Raw genomic sequence first — 7,752 nt, 5'->3', positions numbered from 1 at the left:
GGCTACCTATTGAGCAGAGAGTCTACTTTAAGACCCTGTGTACGACACACAAGATCTTGTACGGTTTGGCTCGGCATATTCTGAGCAAGCTGTGCTCCATGTATATCCCGACACGAGCCCTGCGATCTGCGGATCTGTATTTGGCCCGTGTTCCGCGGGTGCCCAGGTCAAGAGCAGGGGGAGCGCTCGTTTAGGGCACTTGCTCCAACCCTGTGGAACTCAATACCTCTGGCTGCAGGCTGCATGCAAGACCACTGGGCCTTCCGGAAAATGATCAAGACGTGGCTCTTTTCAAATCACTAGTTTCCTTGTGTTTCCGCTCTGCTATATTTAGCGCTGGGAAGCCCTGTTGCCGGGGCAGCCATGCGCTCTAAATGCCCCTAACATAACATAACATATGTCCATCACATCCATATGAGTGGCATATATATTATTACGGTACCCATGGGCAAAGTGATTGAAACCCCTTCCTTTCCTCAGTGGGTCCACTGCTGTAGTCTTACATGAGCTTCTTCTGTAACTAGAATTACATCTTCCCAATGCATCAGAATGTGATTTTGAGCCATTTGTGCCGAGGGCTTCAGGTGTCACCTGCACTTTTTATGCTATCAGCACTTCTAGAACCCATTTCAGACATTTATATGGCCTTCTAGTGCCCTTTCACAATGCTTTTCTGCATGGTTTTGGGGTTTCTCATTCGGTGTTCCCATTGTGACAAAGTATCATTATGATAAGCTTTTAATGTGATGGACTGGCTCAGCGATGTTTAGGAATAAGTCCTATTGTTTGGAAGATGAAGTGTGGAGTGGTTTCGGATGAACAATGGACCGCTTGTTGCAAAGTCACTAACGCGATATCACTCAATAGTCGACATAAGCTCCTCCATTATAAATTTCTTCGCCGCTGCTACATGACCCCTGATAGGCTCCACACCATTGATCCCGCGCGCCCACACACATGCTGGAAATGCTCTGCACCACACGCTGACTTTGCGCACCTGTCCTGGACATGCCCCAAACTGCAATCATATTGGACGCAGATACATGAGATCCTTGGCGTTATGTTGGGGCTCACACTGGTTCCCACTCCTGAGGTTGCTTTATTGGGCTACACAGTAAATTTCCCTAAGAATGTTCGCAGGCTTGCCTCCCTGGGCCTGCTACTCGCCAAGCGGGAGGTGGCAAAACATTGGGGCGGTAGAACGGTCCCCACGGCCGGGACATGGCTCACCTCTATGGCTTATTGCAGCACAAATAGCGAGATCTACGCCAGTCTCCTCCCCACAGTGGCGCGTCCCAAAGATATCTGGGGCCCCTACAAGACCTATATCGCTACCCTTCCGAGCTCTTCCCCACCGCAATCCAGTTCCGGAATAGTGCCTACGGGAGTAGGGTAGTCTGTTCGGCGCCGGCGCTGCACCTCTGGGGTGGGCGTGAGAAGGCCATGAGGATCTGGTCTTCCTCCCTATTGGGCGTTAGGAGGCTGTATTCTATAGGTGTGGGCTGGATTGGGGGATATGGGCCGAAGATAGGGGTGACCACTGAGCTTGAAGGGTGGGTCCTGAATGCGTACTTTTCATTTACGAGTTCAGGCGGATGAGGGTGGTGGGTTCTTGGTTGGGGTCCGATGCCTTGATAATGTGCTGTTTTTTGTATACGAGAGGGGAGTGTCATGTTGTATCTCCGTACTGGCTATTAACTGACTGCACAGCCGATATTTTTATATTGTTATGCTCTTCAAAACTAAATAAAGCTTTAAAAAAAAAAAAAGTGTGGAGTGGTTTAATTTGTAGTCTCTGAGGAGGGTGTTCGTCACCTCTTCTTACATTTCGTGTCCTTTACCCAAAAGGTATTCTGTGTTGCGCATCTTTCAATGGCTATATAGTGTCAGTTTCTTCACGTTTTTCTAGATCCTTGTCTACTCGCTACCAGCTAATTTCCATCTAAAACCATATTTAATGTTATCCTTTTCCACAGTCCGAAATCCACAAGTTTCTGAACAACAGTATGTGCCTTTCTTCTGCGTTCTTCAGGTAGGACCGTACTGACTTCCTCCATGCCCCACCACCATTGCATCATATCGGCGAAGCAATGTTTTGAAATAGCTCTTCAGGCTCAGTCTATTCAGAAAGTGTATTCAGCCTCTTTCTTTCCACCTTCAATGGCATTCCAGCGCTGGAGCTCAACCTCCAGTCGGGTGCAATATTACCCCTTAGGTAGCATGTACCCTGAGGCATAGCTATCTACTTGTGTTAAAATTCTCTTTTGCATTGAGCTTATCATAGCTAATTGCATGAAATAATCTTTCATTGGTGTCAAAACCCCTGGAAGGTGTTGGTTGCATTTTTCATTAGAGTAATATTTCTTCTAGGAACTGTGTGCCATTGTATTCTTTTTAATGTGTGCCCCATAGCGATCAGCAACCCTTTTAATGAAAATATTACATGTAGCTACTTTGTCTAGAGGTGATGGTTTAATCATCGATCCTCATCTTGTGGTACATGGAGTCAAACACTGAGGGCCACACAAATCTGAAATTTTCTGTGTGTGCATGTGTGATGCGGTTAGCCGTAATCTCTTTATATTTTTATTTTTTACTTCTCGTTTACAGACAACTTTATCTGTTGCCAGAAGATCTATTGCGTCCAATACCAATGCTCAGAGTGGGCTTTGGGTGAGCCATTGCTTATCATTGGCTGGCTTTCCTGTCAGTCTCATTTGCTCTCCTTCTTATTCGATGGCTCTCCTTTCTCTTCCTGTGTTTGTCAAGGAACTTCCCCCCCCCCCCTTTCTCATAGCACACCATTGGAGTCTATGCGTTTCTTTACTTCCTCCTCCATGTGCTACTTCTGCTCTCACATCCCTGCTCCCTACGCTGTCCTTGTTGCCCCCCTCCCCCGCCGCACCCACAGCTTGCGCATTGTACTGACCCTTACCATTCGGCTTGGCTTTTTAACCTTTTTATTACCCACCACCCCCAGCTCTTCTGGTACTCCCTTGCCTCTCACTGATGCAGCTGTGGCTGCTCCCAATCCAACGTGGGGGTAGGGGGGTGTAGGCATCGCAGGGAAAAAAGTATGAATATAGACTTACCTTTCCTACCAGCCGCCGCATTCTTCTGCTCCCACGCCCGCTGCTTCTGTGCTCCAGTCCCAGCACTGCAATTCCTATGAGCACAGGCTCCCAGACCCCACGCAACCCCAGAGCTTCTCTCATGCTATTACTCCCAGCTTGAGAGAAGCGCTGGGATTTGGTGGAGCGGCCAAACCGATATTCACACTTTCAGTGCCTATAGCATCTCCTCCCCCTGCTGATGCTATGAACATGGCCCTGATTCTTTGTGTGTTTTTCAGGGTTCAATGTCTATTTGACAGCTAAAATAGTATTGGGATGTTGTTTTTGTATAAACCTTTTATAGAGTACCACCTGAATCAGCCTGTAGTGTTCGGATAGCTACGCTTCAAAGTCTTAAGGGTCATATGGTGTTTGGCAGGACGAGAGAACCGCAGTAACTCCGCAGTTTTTCTGCCCCTCCAAACTCATGGTTCACCCGACTTATTTACAGTAGCAGGAACCATAGAGGGGACACCAGTGGAGCCTCTGACGGCTATTTCAGCCTTTGAGGTATTAGAATGCCTGCACCTTTTCAGGCACTTCTCCTGATAAATATTTTCCTTTCCTAGGCCCACCATTCTGGGAAAAATAAAATTCAGTCCCAAGGGCCGAGAGAAACCCCTCTGTGCTTCAGGGATATCTTTTTACGTCGAGCCTCGGCAGCGCATGTGCTGCTCTGGGAGGCACGCTGTATTGAGGAATAGAATAAAAGCTCTGCCCATTTCCCGCCCATCTTTTCAATTGGCTCCAGGTACAGTGCTTTCAAAATTGTTGCTTTTCATTTGTGAATAGGCTTACTAGTCCCTTCTTGGTACCGCCTTGTTTTCATTTGTAACCTCCCATAACAACTGGACCTTTTACTTGTGGTCTTACATGGTCTGCTTTATCTAGTCGGAGAGCACTATTTTCTTTAATGGTCTTCCCTATCCCACCCATGACGTCGCCACTCATTTTTACATTGTTGTTCCTAATGTATTTATTTTTTAATTTGCAGCACGGTCTGTTTTCACTTTAGCGGCCGCGCTACAGAAACTTGTTTTATTTGCATTCTTGCTGCCAGGCTGAGTGAAGGGAGGAGGAAGAAGGCTCGGATTGACCTCGTTTTTTTTGCAACATGGAAAAAAAGGGAAAACAACTCAACACACAGCTAGGATAGAACTTACCATGGGGGAGCGGCCAGGGACCCCTCGGTACTTGCACTTCATGCCAGCCCCCAACGTGTGCACTTGTGCCTCCCTCTGCTGCCCTGACCCCCATCCTACACCCCTATTCTGCCTTTCCTTCCTGACCCGGAATCAGTCGCCCACAGCCGGTGCCAGCCTCGTGCGCTGCTCTGCGTGACTTGTAGCAGTGGAGTATGGAATAGGAGCTTACTCTCCGTCAATATTTGTCATTGGCTTGTGTCATTGTTCTTCGTAAATGCTGGCTGCTGATTTCTTAATAGGCTTGTTAGTCCCTCCTTAGTACCACCCTGTCTTCATTTGTAACCTCCCATGGCGACTGGCCCCTTTACTTCAGTTGTTACATGGTACATGTTATTTAGTCTTGTAAGCACTATTTTCTTTATTGAGATTCTCCTACTTCAGGCACGACAACGTGCTTTGCTTACAATCAGCACGGGACAATGGCGGCCGTCTGTTTGCAACGCCATAGGTCTCGCATTTAAATGCGAGACATATTGATTTGCAGATATTTTTTATTTTGTAAGAGCGCGAACCAGAGCGAGCGCGCCCTAGGCGCCTAGGTAACGCTTCTCCGAATAATTATGTTTCACGCGTGAATGGCATCATGGAGCCTGCTCAGCTGCATGTTTCGCCATGCCACAAATGCTGCTAATGCAGTGCCACTTAGCTGGAGTGGTCCTGACTCTCATAGTATGCCGCTGCCGTTTTATAGTCCTTTTTGGTACCAACTACCTTGGTCTGTGGAAAGTTGCATCAAGGTGGTAAGATGTCAGCGAGTTAAACACTGGTTTAGAATATCTGCCGGATGAAAGTTGTTTGAATTCTGTCAGGTTAACTCGTTGTTTCATTCGATGATAAAAATGGGTGCTCTGAGACTTGGCAACAGTAGGGCCGGTGTTCAAACACTTGCTTTTTTTTGTATCGTAACTGCCTTTATATTGGGTTTATGAGCAAAACTTTTGAGGTATGCGCTTTACAAAATCTTGATGTTGTTCTCACTCTCACCACATTCTACTTTCAAGCAAAAACCGTACATGGCGGTCTCATTTCTTATAACACGCTGGGCAAGCGTGGGCGTAGCCACACTTACGAGCAAGCGCACAACCCAGCAACAGTCAGATCAACACTGTCCACTGAGGGGTCTCTGCTCCTGGCCGTTGTGCTCGCCCCGCTTCTTGTCGCTGTGCTCTTCTCCTCCTGGAAGAAGAAGCACCAAATCAACAAGTCGGCACCCTAAGAGACGCTCATGGAGGTGAGATACCCTACGAGACGCTCATGGAGGTGAGATCCAGGAGTTTTAGGCAGCCTCACTGAGGGTGTGGTTCAGTCTGTTTCCAGACTTTCTCACGTTTGACAGGTAAATGAACTTGGATGTAGAGAGCGAGGGAAAGAGGCCTGCCTGGTCAGGGTCAATGAGCACTGGCATATATGCACTAAGTTGCATGGCTAAGATGCTAGTGAACAACTTAAGATACACATTAAGAAGGGAGATGGGTGCTTGGGATCTTTGCCAGCTTTTGGAATGACTACAATGGAGGCAGCAAACATGGATGCCAGAACCGTATCCGGGCCAGTTATTGCATTGAAGAGCTGGGTAAGGATCACGGCCAAAGTCATACAGAAGGTATTATAGAACAAGGCCGGGAAGCCCTCCGGCCCTGGCGATTTAAGAAGTTTCTCTCGGGCTATGGCAGATATTACCTCCACTATCAGTATCGGCTTGTCAATCGAGTCTGCCTGGTCTGCATCTAGATGGGCCCTTCCCAGGACCTCAGCCCAGTGTTGGTAGGGGTCTGCCTCTCAGAAGGGTAGAATCCATAGTCTTCGTGGGCCCCGTTGGTCATGCAAAGTAAACAGTCTCGGGAGGGCCCCTTAGAGCGGTTGAGGTAAGTGGCGTGCCCACAGGGCCCAGGTCTTGTGGCCCGATGCTACCCTTCAGGGGGGCAAATCACTGCCTCCAAATCATAAGGTCAACCTGGGCAGGTGTTGCAAGGCCAGTGGTGAGCAGCGTGGCCTGGAAAACTATCGCCCTCCAGCGGACTCTCGGCAAACCGCAGCAAGAATGTCACCCTGGGGGACAGTGCGTAGCAGGACCCTTTACCGATGAAGGTCTCAGGGAACTCGGGGTGAAGATGGTTTACGCGGCCTAGCTGCCAGCACCAGCGGCTCCCAGGCGAGTGCAAGCCCCCAAGCCTGTCAACGCCTCACACCAGCACTCACCTTTGGTGTCTCTGCAGCCGCAACATGGGCTCAGATGTGGGGCTGCCTCTTCCAGGCCCCACACTCCTGGGCTGCGCAATGCAGGTGCCCACCAACCAGAGGGAGGCCAGCACCCACAGGAAGGCTCTGCAGCTGACAGTGTCCTCTAGCGGCGGGGCCAGTGGCGCCTCCCAGGAAGGCTCGTAATCTGTGGCCCTGGGCTTCACAGCCAACCAAAGTCGATGTCAGAGGCAGTGGGTCCTGGTCTCCACACAGTGGCCTAGCCTCGCTACCGCAAGGCCGTCACCATCTTAAGTAGAATGGGGGAAGGCACGGCGCAGGCTGAGCTCTCAGTCGCCAAACCCAGGGGACACACCTCGTGGCCAGAGGCCCTCCCAGGGTATCGAGGAAGTCCCTTGAGTGAGGAAGGCTGTATGGCAGCGGTCAGAAGCTGTTGTGCGGCATATTAATCCCAGTGCCCCACAGCCACCGCCATCTTAACTGCTGGGCACTGGCCGTGGCACAGGCAGGTCTTGTGTGCACTGGCCCCGGCGGTCACCGTACCAGGAGGCTTAGGAGGTTCCGCAGCTGGATGAGGCGCAATGCAGTCAGTAAATGAGGGCTGGTAGACAGGCGTCTTGGCGGCGGGCACGGAAGGATGAGAAAACGCATCCTATACGTCTGCCATCTTAGCCGTCCCTCCCGCTTTAAAGATTTTAGGCTGAAAATGCTCACAAGTGTCACATATGGCGTCTTCATGCTCTCAGAAAACGCATTAAAATCAGTAGCGGCTCCCTTCCTTAACAAGTGGTGGGGTGGGGGGAAGGTGTATGGGTTGGGGAGGATATAATACATTGTTAAAAACACTTACCTGCTGCGGCACTGCCGGGCACCGTCTCTGGATTCTTCTGCTCTAGGGTGCCTGCACACTGTGCAGGCTCCTAGACGCCAATCAAGACACTGCTATCATGAGAGCAGCACCGTGATTGGCCTGATCTGGCTTGTTTAACGCTCGCTCAGTTCCTAGGAGTAGGAGCCTGTGCCTATACTCCACCCGAGCTGTACAATACATCTCGGTGGAGAGAGATCAAAGTGCGCATGACGGTTTGGACGTCCTTAGACAGCCGGCCAAACCGTCATGTGCACTTTACAGTGTGCACTCTTCCTCCCCCTGCACTCCTCATAGTCCCGCCCAGACTTGGCTGCCTGCAGAAGAAGGGAAAATAAAAAGATAATATAATGGTTCTATTGTCATT

Source organism: Triturus cristatus, chromosome 3_2, assembly GCF_964204655.1.
Source record: "Triturus cristatus chromosome 3_2, aTriCri1.1, whole genome shotgun sequence".
NCBI lineage: Eukaryota > Metazoa > Chordata > Amphibia > Caudata > Salamandridae > Triturus > Triturus cristatus.
This window is presented reverse-complemented; position numbering follows the sequence as displayed.